The following is a 16,691-nucleotide window of genomic DNA, read 5'->3' as shown; positions in this document are numbered from 1 at the left end:
CAGTAGTCTCTCCTTTGATAATCACATTGCCACAGTAGTCTGGAAATCCTTCTATGTGGCACACCTCATCGCAAAAGGGTTCTCATCTAGGAAAAGAGAGATCATTGTTCCCCTCTACTCAACACTCATTAGACCCATTATAGAGTACAATGCCCCTTTTGGAATGTACCTCACAAGAGATCTGCAGCAGCTGGAAAGGCCTCAGAAGTACCTCACAAAGAGGATTACTGGCCTCAAACAGATGCCCTACACTGACGACCTCAAAAAACTCCAGCTTTACTCCATAGCATATCGCCTACTCCAAGGTGATTTCATCCTAACATATAAAGCTATATCAAACCCAGAGCTGTTGGACATGCTACACCTAAAGAAATGCCAATCCCTCTGAGCTACATGCTCTAGGGACCTAAACCTTGCACCACAATAAACAGGACATGCTGGAGGGATAGATTCCTGTCCCAGAGATTTCCCATACTCTGGAACAAGCTACCCATCTATGTCAAGCAAAGTTCCTCATTAGCACTCTTCAAGAAAAGTCTTGATAAGTGGATGGGAAAAAGGAAATACACCCCAGGGATCACTATGGTGGCTCTGCTCGACAGGGGCACAGGAAAATAACTTTCTTGGGTGGCGTAAGCCAGGGAATCTTTTTGGCTAGGCTTACTTAGGCCCTTGGGCTGATAGCCTAGTACCTACCTATGATCCTATGAACAGTGTAGGACATGTAGTTGTTTTATTGAGGAAAGCAGAGTAAATAGATGCTTACACACTCACACAAACACACACACACACAAACACGCACACAGACACACACACACACAGACACGCAGACACACACACACACACACACACACACACACACACACACACACACACACACACACACACACACACACATTCACAGGTTCATAGGTTCATAGGTGTGTACTAAGCTAATGGCCCTGGAGCCTTTGCAAGCCTAGCCCATAGAAGTGCACTGGCATAGTGCCACTCGACATTAGTTCCCAGTGCCTCTATCAAGTAGAGCCACTGGAGTGATCCCCGGGGTGAACTTTCTATTACCCATCCACTCATCAAGATTTCTCTTGAAAAAGGACAGTGAGGTGCTCTGCTTGACATGTATGGGAAGTCTACTCCAGAGCATGGGTAGTCTCTGGGTAAGGAACCTGTCCCCTCCAGCATGTTCGGTTGATTGTGGTAATGAGGTTGAGGTCTCTGAAGCGTGTGGTGTGGAGGGATTGGGATTTCTTTAGATGTAGCATTTCTAACAGAGCTGGGAGAGGCATGGCTTTGTAAGTCAGGCAAAGATCACCTCTACGTAGGCAATATGAGACAGAGAATAGTTGGAGTCTTTTGAGTTTGTCCATGTAGGACTTGTGTTTAATGCCTAGGATCCTCTTTGTGATGTACTTCTTTGGCATCTCCAGCTGTTGCAGGTGTCTAGTGAGGTACATGCCAAATGGGGCATTATACTCAATGATTGGCAATGTCCTCTTTCTTTCTGAAGGCAAAACCCTTGGCAATGGGATGTGCCACATAGAAGGACTTTCTGACCATAGTGGCAATGTGGTCATCAAAGGAGAGATTGCTGTCAACCTGCGCCCCCAGATCTCTTATAACACCTTCAGTGATCAGTGGGCTCCCATCGATGTGGTAATTAGTGGGAACTGAGTTTTTACCAAAGGGAATGATGGCACATTTTTTGGCATTAAGCTTAAGGCCATGGTTTCAACACCAGTCACTGGTCTCAGTGAGGCCTTTCTGTAGGATGTCTGCATCACTTGGGGAGTTAATAATGGCTCCCAGCTTGCAGTTGTCTGCAAACTTGGTCAGCCAGAGTCCCTTTGTGTTGGCCTGGACTTCTGAGAAGTAGATGCTAAACAGGAGAGGACCCAGGACCGATCCCTGTGGGACTCCACTCATGACTGGTCAGCAGTCTGACTTGGAGTCTACTACTTTCACACTGTGTGTTCTATCTGTGAGCCATTTTGCAACCCACCTAGTGATATAGGGGTTGATGCCTAGTTTGCTGAATTTATCAATAATTCCCAAGTGACGAATGGTATCAAAGGCCTTGGCCAGATTGAGGTAGGCTGTATGCACTGCCTTACCTTCATCCATAGCCCTAGTGACTGGCTCAAATAAGTCAACCAGGTTGAGCAGGCATGATCTCCCTTTCACAAAGCCAAATTGCATGGGGTCTAGAGTTTGGAGATTTCCTATATCTTTGTTAATCAGGTCCATGCAGATGAGCTCCATAGCTTTATATATCAGACTTGTCAGGCTAATGGGGTGATAATTCCCAGGGTCTGTAGTTGCTCCCCTTTTATGGAGAGGGATAACTGGTAGCAGTCTGCCATTCAGTAGGGACAAAGCCTCAGGTGAGGCTGTGACTGAACAGGGCACACAGATATGGTGCCAGTTCACTTTGTAGTTCATGTAGAACACAGCCAGGGATATTATTGGGTCCCATGGAAGCTGTATTCTTGGCCTTAGACAATGCAGCTTTAACCTGTGCTGCAGTAATGCTGGGTGCCTGGCATTCTTCCGGTATTGTGATTGGTCCTTTGGTGGGGGGTAAAGTTGACACTGAATCTGTCGGCCAATATGTTGGCAATATCTGTTGGCTCAGTATAGGAGGTACCATTGTGCAGTAGCTCAGAGCAAATCTTGGTATTGCCATAGAGGTTCTTGATATAACTATAGAAGGCATTGTGATTGTTTTAGTGTCTGCATTCTCCCTTCATAGCTGGCTTTAGAGGATTTGATAAGGGATCTCAACTTTTTGTTGAGGATAATAAGGGAGTCTTTCCAGTCTTGGGGCTTCATCTTTTTCTGCAACAGTTTCTTCCTTCTGTTGTAGAGTTTATTAATGGCAGGGGACCACCAGACTGGATTCCTTTTTTGGAGGCGAGCATCTTGTTTCTGTTGAGTATGGCTAGTTCCATGCATTTATGTAGATGTTCATGCAGTGCATTAGTGTATGATTTGGCTGTCGTGCAGCTATTTTCCATTGGCATGGGTGCCGTGAAGTTAGCCACCTCTGTTTTTAGGAGCCCAAAGTCAGCTTTGGAGAAGTTTTTCAAGGTGGTTACCTTTGCAGGGGGTGTGGGTGAGATGTGGATTTCCAAAGTGATTAGTTTATGGTTGGATCTGACCAAGGAGGAATTGGCTACTGGTGTAGAGCAATGTTCACCCATGTTAGTAATAACCAGGTCAAGGATGTTGCTTCCTCTAGTGGGGGTCAGAATGAGCTGGTCAAGGGCATTGGAATTGATGAATTCCAGGAAGCGTTGGGTCAGTGTATTTCTGCTTGAGTAGTTTTCCCTGTTGATGGAGGGGTAGCTGAAGTCTCCTAGTATGAGAGTGTTGGGTTGGACCTTGATAGAGTCCAGGGTGCTTAGGAATGTGGAGCGAGAGTCTAGAGACATGGTTGGGGACCTATATCAGTCTATGACTTGGATCACCATCTTACCCAATGTTAGTTGTACTTGAAGTATCTCAGATGCATTATGCTGGACTACTAGTCTGGAGGTGTGCATATCCTTTATGAATATGGAGACAGCACTGCCTTTGGAGCTACAGTCCATGTTTCGGGGCCGAAAGTTATGGAATGAGTTATAGCCTGGTAGTGCAGGGGTGCTTTCTGCCACTTTAAACCAGGTCTCTGTTACAGTACAAATGTCAATGTTCTCTATTTTAAGATCACTGGACTTAGCTACACACTGTTAATTCCTGCATTGCACATCTTAGTCCAAGAAATTTGGGTAAAACCAAAATACTGGGATGACAGAGGCCCAAAAATAGGGACAAATTTTAATTATTGCTCTTATAAACTTAGAAAGTTTCCAGAATAATAGGTTTTCCATTATTATGCATTTTCTGAAAGTTAAGAACTCAGAACTCAAATGTTTTGTCATTATTTAGTGACTTCAGTACTTAATGATTTGCCAGAAATCCACTAATTTTATGAGGAACTGACCATAAGTATGAGGGGAAAAATCTGCACATTCTGCAAAAATCTAAACAGTTTAGAGGTATTGGGGAATTTGTCATTAAGTTTGTTTGAGTTTTTGAGTGACAAGCCATGAGGCAGGATGGTGTTTTAGTGATTCACAGTTTGTCAGTTAGTGATTGTTTTTGTTTGATCAGGACTGCTTTTCCACATCTGTGAGATTGTTTTTCTTTTTACTTTGCCTGTTATATTTTGCACCACTTAAATAATAGGAGACAGAGCCCAGTAGCTTAGTAGTGGTTTAACTCAAAATTCAAACAGTTGACTGCTAAGGCAGAATTTTTCTATAAGCAATCTCTCTGTTATAATATTTTGTTTTACGTTTTTAATCTATGCAGAACTGTACCTTATATGTATATTTAATTTATCAACTGCATTAATTAATTTTCTTTAAAGAATCTTATTTGATTTTATAGAATGTGCTGGGTTATTGGCTGACTGATTGGTAGATTGATTGATTGTTACAAGAGTACTGCTTTCTGTTAGTGTAAGACTGAGGTATCCATATCTGAAAGAGTAAACTAGTGTTAGAACTGATATTCTTATTTACTTTACTTTCTAGGAGTGGTACAATAATTGGAGTATGATAGTTCCAGATGGAAGCAGTACTACCATAAAGCAACAGTGGGTTGCTACATTGAAAAATATTGATAGCCTCTACTGGGAAGTATTTTTTTGTGTGTGTATGTGAAATACTTTAGTTACATTATAGCAACACTGGATAATCTGACACTATAAGGTACTCTGATCAGAGTGAGGTAGTTGAAGAGCCTTGAACTCTAATTGTAGATGGCCAGCCCAGGACTAACTAGTGATCTAGAAAGCTAAAGCGCTGAATGGGGGGACAGGCTTGATCGGTTAACTTAAAGCCTGCCCTCTCTAGTGGTAGTAGGTCTTTTGTGATACTATGCTGCTGTTTAACAGATGCATGAGAGTAGAGTTAATGCCTCACAAGTGGATTTGCACATTAAAGGGGTGTGTTACTGTTACCACATTATAGAGAGGCATGCCTTGGGTATTTGATTACATCAGTGCTTGCTCACTGTCAGCAGAATGTTAGGTCGTAAAAAACATATCAGTGATTAAGATAGATAATGGTCAGTCAGTACACCTTCATTTTTCTTCCCTATTCCCTGAAAATGGAGAATCACTCTGCTCACTGTGCTCCCTGGTTGGTGACCCCAATATGGGGGTAAGGTGATCAGTCTAGGCGGGAGACGGGGAAGGAGAAGCACTGGTACTAGCTGATAATCATACTGACTGAGGGAACCAAAATAAACTATGTGACTCAAGTGTGCTGCTTGTTTGGTGTGGCTGGTGTGGAGCCATATTTTAAGGCATTAAATCATATTCACAACATACTGTTGTGGCCAAACATCACATCTTTGTGTATATTATACTAATTTGCATTCATATTTATTAATATTTTATTTTGTTAGCTGTTCTTTATCAATATTGGATTGTGAGGCCATATCGCTGCTGGCTACCACATATTGGTTTGCAGTGTCGTAGATACTGTAACTGAGCTTATTTAACCCGCAAAACAGTTTTTTCACCAAAAGAACATGCCCTTACAGCCACAAAATAAATATACAGAAAAATATATTACACAGTATTTTTAGTTAAATATTATGATATATGCAAAAATGAGCTGTGAAGAGTATTCCAGTATGTCAGTGGCACAAATGGCTAAACAGTACAACTCAAAAGGGATCCAACCTGCTTAAAAAGAACAAAGTTAACCTAATAACCATGTTGGTTGCAGGTAACATTCACTTCACAAACATGAAGACACTCAGGGAGGGTGGCAGTTGCACAGCAAGTAGAAAAAGGACCTAATCAATCCATCCAAAGATGATCTTAAAATGCTAATTGAACTGTGTAAAGGAAATGCCTGGAGTTTTTTTTATGCAGCTAAGCCTAATGGAAGGAAATACCTTAAAGTGCAAAGTGATCAACATCAGATGGAAATAGAGTTAGAACAAAGAGAGGATGAAGTTGTAGAGAGGAAGAAGGAGCAAGAAGAAAGAGGAAAACAGTAACAGTATGAGAGGGAAGTACTGTCCCTTTGTCAAATTTATTTTAGTAAAATGGTGAATCCTGAGCCTTGGTGCCAAGATCAGTACTAAATTGTTTCTTCAGTACTGGTAGCTTTATTTGGGCATTTGAAAGTGTATGCAATCAACTCCAAATACACCAGAGGCAACAGATGAGGATTTTAACCATTCTGCTTAAGAATAACCTAAATCATACTGCCTTGATTACAGAAAAGTAAAGCATCTTTTGTGTGACTTTTACAAATTAACTCCTGAAGTATATAGAAAAAATATTTAGAACATATAGAAGAAGAGTAAAATATAATTTCAGTGAATTAATAGTTGGGTGAGTGGATGTTCAGTAACTACTTACAAAATGGTGGAAGACCTTATGATAAGGAGGCAAGCACTCAAGACTTTGCATAAGAATATGAAAATCTGGTCAACAGACTGGGGGCGCACTAATGCTGAGGAGAAAGGTAGAAATAGTGAACTGTATCAAGTCAATAGATAACTTCACAAGAAGAGGGTACTTAGCACGACAGGTAAGTATAATGGAATTTATGGGGCAGTCTAACCTATCATAACAGGTTTCACAGGAAAATGAGAAGCCATTGGTTCTAATATATATCTAGGTCTTGGATTTAGATGCTTTCAACATAGATAAATGATTCATGCACAGTACAAATGTCCACACTGACAAGGGAAAGAGAAGTCACAGGAGGCAGCAAGCAGAGGTGGTTTCACTGATGCTGTGGGTCACTTACAAGCAGCCAGTATTCCAAAGTGTCATGAGGGGCTGCGCCCTATACATGAGCTGATTGTATTTATTTATTTATTTGCATTTCCTTACTGTGCATTTCTTTGCCATGATGGAACACTGCAGCCCAAGAATGCTGTCTGTTTAAGTGACCTGCTCAGAATGACACAGTTGGAAATGAAGGCTAAGAAAATCAAATCCTGGTCCACAGGACCACAGGAAACAGCTTGTTCATAGCCTCTTAATACTCTGTGCTAACTGTCAGACAAAAAAGAGACCATCCCTAAAAGGAATACAGCACCAGATGTAACTATTGTTAAACCTGCATTGGTTAGAAAGGAGCAATATTTGTCCAGGTAGACCATTCCAGCAAGAACACTAGGAGCAAAATATTTTCCATGAACACTGACCAGAGAGTTTACTTTGACTGGGAAGGGGGACCAGGGAACAGGCTGGCAACAGGGTCTGAATATATTATAGAAAATATTTTAATAAGAAATTATTCTGATGATGCATCAGTTTGTGTATATATGGTTGCATGCAGCCATTCATGGAGACATGTATGTAGAGAAGGTGGGGGAGACTAAGCCAATGCCCACACCCCTAACAAAGGGCAACTAATGTAGCCATTTCAGAGCGTAAGAGAAACAGTAGCAACATACCTGAATCTAAGCCACAGTTATTTATTTTTATTTATTTAAGTTTGATGACTGGGGAAGTCCAATGGGCCAGGAAGAGCCCATTTTCAGTGGAGGCCCGGGGTGACAAGCTCCACAATAATTGTAAGTTATATTTTGCATGTTACAAAAGGACATAGTTCATACAGCTAATTAAACATTTACAGATAAGCTCCATGATATTTGCAATTGGCTTGTCACAATGTTACAAAAATGAAAAGACATAATTCAATACAGAAATTTCAACATTTACATAAAGTGAATATTTTTGTTATAAACTCAATTGTAGGTTTAACATTTCAAAATATATAACTACTAGCCATTAGTAGGTTAGAAAAATATTATGCATTGAGAGGTTAATAGTATAACTGAGATTGGAGAGTATAGTACAATAGATATTAGAGAGAAAATTGGTTTTTGGTAGGGGAGGGATTGTTTTGGGTGGGATGAAGTAATAGTAGAGGAGAGAGTTCCACTGTTTAGCTAAGGAGTGGGACAGCAGTAGATGGCCAGGAGGTCATGCAGGTTTGTGGACCTGAAGGAGATTTTGTTTTTTAGATCTGAGTGAGCGGTTGGGAATTTAAGGTTTTAAGGAAGTAGCAAGAGCTGAGCAGTTGGCAGTTTTAAAGATGAGTTTGTGGGCAATGTTGAGTTGTAGGTAACTGAGGTAGTTGGGTAGTTCAAGCCAGTTGAGGGTGAGGAGGGAGTGGCAGTGGTGGGATGAGTGTTTTGAATTGGTTGCAAATTTGGAGATCTTGTACTAGCAGGATTCAAGTTTGGACCAAAGGCCAAGATGGAGATTGGTGAAAAGAGGGGCACAATACATAAGGGAGGGGAGTAGAAAGGTGGATGCAAGAGTTTGATGGGTAGAGGGGCTTAGGAAGTGGTTGTGCCTGTAGAGAAGACCTAACTTTTGGTGGGTTTTCTTGATTGCGGAGCAGATGTGGGTGTCAAATTTTAGCTCTTCATCAATAATAATGCAAAGAAGCTTAGTGTTGGGAATGATTTCAAGGAGGGTGTTGTTTTGGCTCTGTATGGTGAATGTGGATTTATCAATGGAGTTTTTGGTAGGGGAAAAACATTAGTTTTGTTTTATTTGCATTTAATGCCAGATGGTTAGATTGCATCCTGGTGTCTGTTGTTTTGAAGAAGGCTAGATGGGTTTTTGCTAGGAGCTCGGAGGGGGAGAAGGCTGAGCAGATGATTGTTGAGTCATCTGCACACTGGATGATAGATGAGTCTGGGATGGATTGGTGAAAGCTGTTAATGAATAGGTTGAAGAGAAGAGGGCCAAGAGCAGAACCTTGTGGACTTTGGACAGATTGTTGGCGGTTGGACAAGTAGCTGGAAAACCAGGCAATGGTAGTGGGAGAGAGGTGTATGGTGGAGAGTTGGCGTATAAGTAGGGTGTGTGAGATGGTGTCAAAGGCCTTTGGCAGATCTAGGAATAGTGTGGGTACTAACTTGCCTGAGTCGTGTCCGAGGTTTATGGCTTCAAAAAAGGAAAGAAGGGCAGTCATGGTGCTGTGACCAGGGCGGAAACCATGTTGGATAGGGGAGAGGAGATTGTTTAGTGTTAGGTGTGCCATGAGTTGTGCTTGTATTGTTTTGTCTAGTATTTTAGAAAGAGGGGAAAGGATGGAAATAGGCCTGAAGTTGGTGGTATCAGTATTTTTGCCACCTTTGTGGAGGGGGATGATGTAAGCATGGCGCCAGATAGAAGGGACGTACAATTCTTCTATAGATCTATTTATAAGACTAGACTGGGATAGGCAATGCTGTCTGCAGTTTGTTTGAGGAAGGTGGTTGGAAGGTTGTCAGGTGCATTGTGACAGGGTTTGAGTTTTAGGAGAAGTCTTTTTATAGTGCTTGTGGGGATGGGCTTGAGGCAGAAGGATGTGGAGGAAGTTTGATGATTGGGGTGGTGGTTGGGGCAGGAGGGGGGGTGGTGGAGGAGGGGGGTGGGAAGGTGGCAGATAGTTTAGCTATGCAGTCTATGGAGAATGAGTTGAACTGGCTGACTGTTTCAAGGTTGGAGAGGTTGGGGTCTGGGCAGGGGTTTTCTTTGCTGCCAGGATGCAGCAAGGATGAGACTGAGTCCCAGAATTTTTTGGGATTTGTTGAGTGCAAGGATTGGAATTTGGAGTAGTGGGCTTTGCAGTCTTTAATTATTATTTTTTTGTGGAGTTTCATAGTTGCTTATACTCTAGGAGGGTGTTAGGGTTTTTATGTTTTTGATATTGTTTCCATTTTTTGTCCCTGTGGTGCAAGGCTAGTTTAGTATCTTTTGATGACCATGGGCAGGGATTGGTTTTGATGCACTTGGTTGGGGGGGGGGGGGCTTGCTGATTGAGATGGGTTAGGAATGAGTGGTTAAAGTAGGAAATGGCATCATCTAGAGGAAGGGTTTTTATAGGGGACCAGTCAGTATGCTTTAAGCATTTGGAGAAAGTTAGAGGGATGAAAGAGGAGAGGTTGTGGGTTTGGATGTAGTCGTGTTGTTTAACCAGTGGAGATGGGAGATGGTTGACGAAAGCTGGTAGGTGATCGCTGAGAGGATCAGGTAATGTTCTAGCTTTGTTGATAAGGTTTGGGTGACTTGTTAGGATCCAGTCAATGATGGTACCAGAGGTACCATCTTTATTTGGTCTGGTTGGAGATTGTATTAGTTGGGGGAAGTTGTACAGGTTGATTGTGTGGGACGGGGCTTCAGAGTTAATAGTATTTCAGCTGATGTTGGTATCATCGAGTATAAAGGTTTCATTTTTTATATTGGAGGAGAACCAGGACAGGATGTTTTCAAAAGTTTTGATATTATCACTAGGGGGAATATAAAGGGCAGCAATGCATATGGACTTGTGGTTGTTTATTTTTAGTAAACCTATTATAATTTCAGCGTTGGCAAATGTTGGTATTTTATTGGAGTAGGGAGTTATGGTATGGCAGGTGGGGTAGATTATTGCTACTCCACCACCTTTTTTGGGGGCTCTGTCATTGCGAATGATTTGAAAACCTGGTGATAGGATTTTGCCATCTTTTATATAGGTTTTCATCCAGATTTCAGAAACGGTGGTAATGTTGGGTTGGTTATGGCAGATCCAGGCATGGAGGTTATGGAGTATGCTTTTTTTGGCTTTGTGCATTAAGTGTTGTAAGGCAAATGGACTTTAAGTTTGTGGGTTGAGTGGAGGATTTGGTGAGATTGGTGTTAGGGATGGGTCCAGGGTTGGGGTGGATGTTGTCGGCTGGTGAGAGAGAGAAGTGGTGGAGTAGAAGAGTGAGGCAGTGTGTTGGGCAAGGGTAGCTTGGGTTGTGTGAGAGTAGTGATTTTCTGGTACCATATTTAAGAGGGAAATACAGGAAGGGTTGGGTTGGGAGCAGTTTTGGTTTGAAAAAATAGATTGTGTTAGAGGTAAAGAGTTCATGTGAGATATATGAGTAGGATGGGAAGTGAGGTTGATGGTAAGATGTAGTGGAGTGTGTGTGAGAATTATGACAAGAGTTGGGAAAAAATGTGAGATAGGTAAGAGAAGAGGGAGGGATTAGTAGGGCAAATGGGGTTATAGGGAGAGATGTCAAGTAGAGCATTTTAGGAGGCGTGGATGTTTGGGTGATGTAGATTTACAGGTGGGTGGGGTTTGGCTTAGGTGTATTGTGATTCGAGAGGTGTTGGTTGGGGAGGAGTCAGGGGATGTATAAAAGTACAGGTAGTGGGGACGGCTGAGATTTGGGGGCAGGGTAGGGGAGCAGATTGAGCCCGAAGGGAGAACGGAGCGGTTTACACCTTCCGGGAGGAATAGCAGACACCAAACAGAAAACAATCAGTGAGAAGGTTAGCAACTACAGAAATAAGGAAGCCTATTGTTTTGGTTTGAATGTTAGCTTTCTGTTTGTTTTTATTATTTATGCACCAATGGGGAGCTGCAGTTCACTGAGAAGTAGGAAAATAATGTAGTTATGCCAGGGGTTTTAGAAAGGGACATGCAGTAAATTATGACTCAGTAGAGTACTAATTAAAAAAAGAATGGAATATGGTATAAGCGAGTACACTACTGGGGATTCCTATGAAGCAAGGTCAGAAAAGCTAAGTCAAAAGTTGGTGCCTTTCTACATCTGTTTTTTTCATTCAGTATGTATGTACAATCATAAGTACAAATGGTACTTACAGTTGTGCACACTACAGAGGGATGCCCGTGGGACGGACAGAAACAGAGAGTAGTCAGGCAGAGGTTTTTAATATTTAAAGATGGCGCCGCAGCTCAGGAGAGGAATAAGTAAACTCTCAAGAGGAAGAGGGAGGGAATAGACAGGATTGACAGGGCTGGAAAGCTTACGATAAGATTATGTTAGGAGACTGAGAGAAGAGGGGGCTAAGAGCCAGGGCTTGGAGAAAGATGTGAGAAAACAGGTTTGACAGGGCTAGGAAACTTACACTAGGATTATGTTAGGAGAACAAGAAAAGGGGGGCTGTGAACCCGGACTTGGAGAAAGCTTTGAGAACAGAAAAACAATCAACCAGCTATCCCAGGTCAGTACCTAAAGGTGTCTATCTGTATGAATTCAAAAGCAGATTTAGTAGAGCATCAGGGAAGTAGAATATAAAATAAATGTAAAGCTTTGGGAAACTCTATAAATTTGTTACAATAAACTGGAGAATAAGATATAAGAATATAAAAGAAATGTGATATACAAGATAATTAAATATAAGAATATAAAATAAATGCTAAGCTTTGGAAAAATTTATATATTTGTTACAGTAAAAGGGAGGAAAATGGGCCCGATCCAGTAGTGTGCAAAGCATAAGAATCAGGAGTATCAGAGAGAAAAAATTGTAATAGACCTTCACTGCTGTTGTTAAAAGTAGAACTTGCAGTGGCTTTTACTGGTTTGTAAATGGTTCCACTCTCAGTGTTCTTGTATGCAGGCAATTGCTTCAGGTTTTTTTTTTTTTTTTTTGGACCTTTGAATGTGTTTAAGGGACTGCAAAGAAAGAGAGAGAGAGAGAGAGAGAGAGACAGACAGACAGACAGAGACAGAGAGACAGAGATGTTAATATGCAGCCAGAAAAGGGGGCAGGTGAAGTAAATAAGTGGAAATAAGAGACAGACAAGGGAATACCTCAGTTTAAGTAGTTCAGCTAAGCAGTACTTAATCAAATAAATTAGTTAAGGAACAAACAGTGATAATTAATAAGAACGTCACCCTGTTTAGTAATATGAAATTCAATCTATTGCCACCTGTCTATTCAACCAGTTGTTGAAAGGTAATGTGCTTTCCTTTGACGAAACAACTTCAAGGGCAAAGCTAGTTAGCACTTGCAAGCCTGACCCTGAGACATAAGTGACAAAAGATTTCAAACTTTCTGTGGAAGAAGAACTGAGGAAGAGCACAGAGAAGAAGCTGAGATAGGCTCAGATCTCACATTTTGCCCAGATCCATCCTTAAATAACTTGGAGGAAGTGGCCAACTAGGCTCCTCTTTGATGGACCTCTGGGACCCTGAGTCCAGTTGGGGCTTTAACTACATCTGTGTGGAATTCTCAAGGGCAGGAGGAGTCTGTATATTAGTGCAAGGGGTTGCTGTACAGAGAATGGATTTCTGAAGCAATGCTAGAAGGAGAAATGAAACAATAATCGGTGGTATCAAGGACCTACTGACAGACATTACTGGCCATAGCCCATGATATTCTTTGTTCACAATATATGGACATAAAGCATACAAAAAGAAGGCCTATGCAGAATGTCTATTGGTCAGATACTGGAAAATATGTGACAGGGTAGAGCAAGGTGTGGGAGCAGTGCCAAAAGGTTGGAAAGGTAGGAAAAAATACCAAGGCTGATTTGATGCCTTTATTGAACATTTGGTAAGTTCTTAGTGCCTCAAGCACCACAGAAGATAAGATGTATTTCTTTACTTTATCTATTTTTTAATGGGGTAAACCCACTGGGCACAAATGATCCTTTACAAGGATGGCTCAGAAACACTCTCTGGTTAAGTGAGTTACTCACAGTGACACAACAGGCAAATGAAGGGGGGGGGGAGACATCAGACCTTATACCCTGGATTATTGGAAACAACTCATCAACAACTCACAACCTTAATTCTCTGTGCTAACTGCTAGACATGCGAGGCATATCTTCATAGTGATAGTGGACTATAGTACTAGGTACCCTGATGAGATGCCTCTGCCTTATACTGAGGTACACAAGGTAACAGATGCTCTCTTAGAAATCTTTCCAGAGTAGGGCTCTCTGAAAAATACTGACAAACAGAGGTGCCAGTTTCAAGTCATTCCTGATGGTCTGCTTATGGAAACATTGTGGATAAAGCATTTAAAGACTACATCCTACCATCTACAGATCATTAGTATGGTAGAGTGGTTTAACTCAGTTTTGAAGATCATGTTGAGAACATTTTCATACTAGTTCATGTGGGAGTAGGACAACTATATGTCCCATCTCTTCTTTGTATACACAGAGGCAGCCCAAGAAGCCACAGGATTTTGCTGTTTGATTTACAGTAAGATTACAAGGTGAGAGGACACTTGGGTTTCATTTTTGATGAGTAAGAAGGTAAATATGATTTACATGAGAAGGCTGTTGTGAAGTATGTTCTAAACTTCAGAACTGGGCCTCAGGAACTCATGGGTTGGCACAGGGGCTCCTCGCCCAAGCAGAGCAAATAGTGACCACCAGAGAGTATGCTGCTGGGCAGAAAGTGATCATGCTTATTCATGTTTGATGCAGTAAGATGCAGATGGAATAGAAGAAGCTTTCCAGTATTGTAAGGACAGTAAATGAGTTAACTACATGCTAGAACTGCCAGACAGGAGGTAGAAACAGAAACCTTGCCACGTTTACATGATAAAGTTCTACTATGCTAGAAATACATGGTAGTCAATATCTGTAGTGGGTTGCAAGAGCATTCAGAGGACATTTTTGAAGAAGTCCACCAGGTTTAACAGGCATAACCTGCCTTTGACAAAACCAAACTGTGTTGGTTCAAGGGTTTGGAACTCACCTATATCCTTATTTATAAGGTCCATGATGATTTGTTCCATCGCCTTACAGATAAGGCTGGTTAAACTTATAGATCTGTAGTTCCCAGGGTCTGTTGCTGTACCCCCTTTATGAATCGGGATGACGGTTGATGTTTTCCATTCAGCAGGGACAAAACCAGTACTCAGGCTGTGGTTGAATATAGTACTTAATGGAGTTAGTAACTCATGTTTTAGACCATTTAAACCATAAACTGAGATTCTATCCGGTCCCATAGAAGCTGTGTTTTTGGCCTTGGAGAGAGCATTAATGACTTGCTCTTTGGAGATGCAAGGTGGTAGAGATGTAGAGGGAATGCTTTTTGGAATGTTCGGAGGGGACAGGGGGGTGAAATTTTCACCAAATCTGTTGGCTAATAGGTTAGCTATTTTCACAGGATTCAGTGTGTGTATGATGCCATCAACAGCTAGTTCAGCACACATCTGGGTCTTACCTTTTAGGTTATGGATATAGCTGAAGAATGCCTTATGGTTATTCTTTTTCGATTTTTTTTATAATACCTACTTGGGCTATGTTGTCAAATGCCTTGGCTTCATTAAGACTGTTGGCTATCCATGTAACTCTCCCAAAGAAGCTGACCAGATTCATTAGGCAGGATTTTCCTCTGATAAAGCCAAACTACTAAAGGTCACATCTAATAAGAGTTTTGATACCATAATTTAAATGGTTAGTTATAATATGTTTTCACAGCTTTACAAATGAGGCCAGAGGATGTTAATTAAGAAGAGCTATCAAGAGAGACTGGAAACACTATCCCCTTATTCAGTATCTTATAGTCTGTTGAGGGAAGATCTATGCCTCTGCCTTTGATTATTGGAAAATTTTGTGGAAGAAAAGCTCCACATTACATACATCTGCATGAGCCAACAGGGAAATGTACTATATAACACTCTGGAATACATAATTTAACAGGAGATCACCATGTTATGTGCACTATATAGAGGATTATGACTGGGTTTGCAATCATACCCAGCTTATTATGTATTTGGGACATGGATGAGAAGAAATGTACCTTACAAACAAAGCTCAAGGTGTGAATATTGACATCCATGTCAAGAACACATAATAAGGGTTATGACTGGAGACCCAATCACAATTCCTTGTAGTGCATTGAGCTTTATCTGCTCCATGTACTACAAGTTACAGAAGAAGAAAAAAGTATAGAAACACAAAATATTTTACTGGCTTTGAAAGCCAGTAAAGAGCTTAACACTGTCAAACATAATGGGGGGGGGTCAACAGATCAGAATCTGGGACCGTTTTTACATATTGCTCATATTCACTTAAAAATTTAATAGGACAACAATAATTTCTGAACAATAAGAAGCATGAACTCTAATGCCCGACATTATTGTCTGACTGTAATCCTCGGTGGTTTACCAGAAAATCAAAAAAAATATGAGACAGAGCAAAAATATGAGACAAACTCAGGGACAGTTAAGAGGCATGGACAGCAGGCAAAAGAAAGCTGTTTTACCTTCTGTCACTGTCTTTGCCAGCCGGCACTGTCCATTGTTAGTCCCTTGTGCAAAAACCTGAGTTCAGTAGCACTTAGCGGGATGCTTAACAGTTATGAAGCTGTTGACTTGTTTATCTTTTTCATGATGTTGGAGAGTAATCTCGGTGTTCCATGCACTTCATAATAATTACAGCATGTTAACTCACACACATGCGTATTTCACAATGTATGCATACTGTTACAAGTACAGTAAATGAGGCATATGCTTATTTTATCCAAACAGTGAAAATCCACTTGACACCTGTAACCAGGAGATTATTTAAGTAAAAATGTGAGAATTTTGAGATATTTGTGTAATTTGCTTGCATGAGAGCACTTAGTAATGGGGATGGAACAAGGGCAGGACTGATTTATTGATTGGCATGATTTCACTGGGATTTTAAATTATAGACTAGATAATGTTGAACCTCATGGCAGACCTAACTTTATTTGCTGAGGAGTTTACAATTCATCAACCTAACGTACACACTGGTTTCAGTAGTTGAGGTAACCATTCAGTGTTTGTGAGGCCCGGCTCCCCTAAGTGTAAGTAATAGTATGGGAAATTAAACTATATAAAATACTTTGGATTGGTCTAAAAATAGTTATGCAATCATTAAACCTTGGATTCGTCTGTCATAAATATA

Source organism: Protopterus annectens, chromosome 1.part1, assembly GCF_019279795.1.
Source record: "Protopterus annectens isolate FY-2018-M chromosome 1.part1, PAN1.0, whole genome shotgun sequence".
NCBI lineage: Eukaryota > Metazoa > Chordata > Ceratodontiformes > Protopteridae > Protopterus > Protopterus annectens.
The sequence above is the reverse complement of the archived record's forward strand: the minus strand, read 5'-3'. Positions refer to the sequence as shown.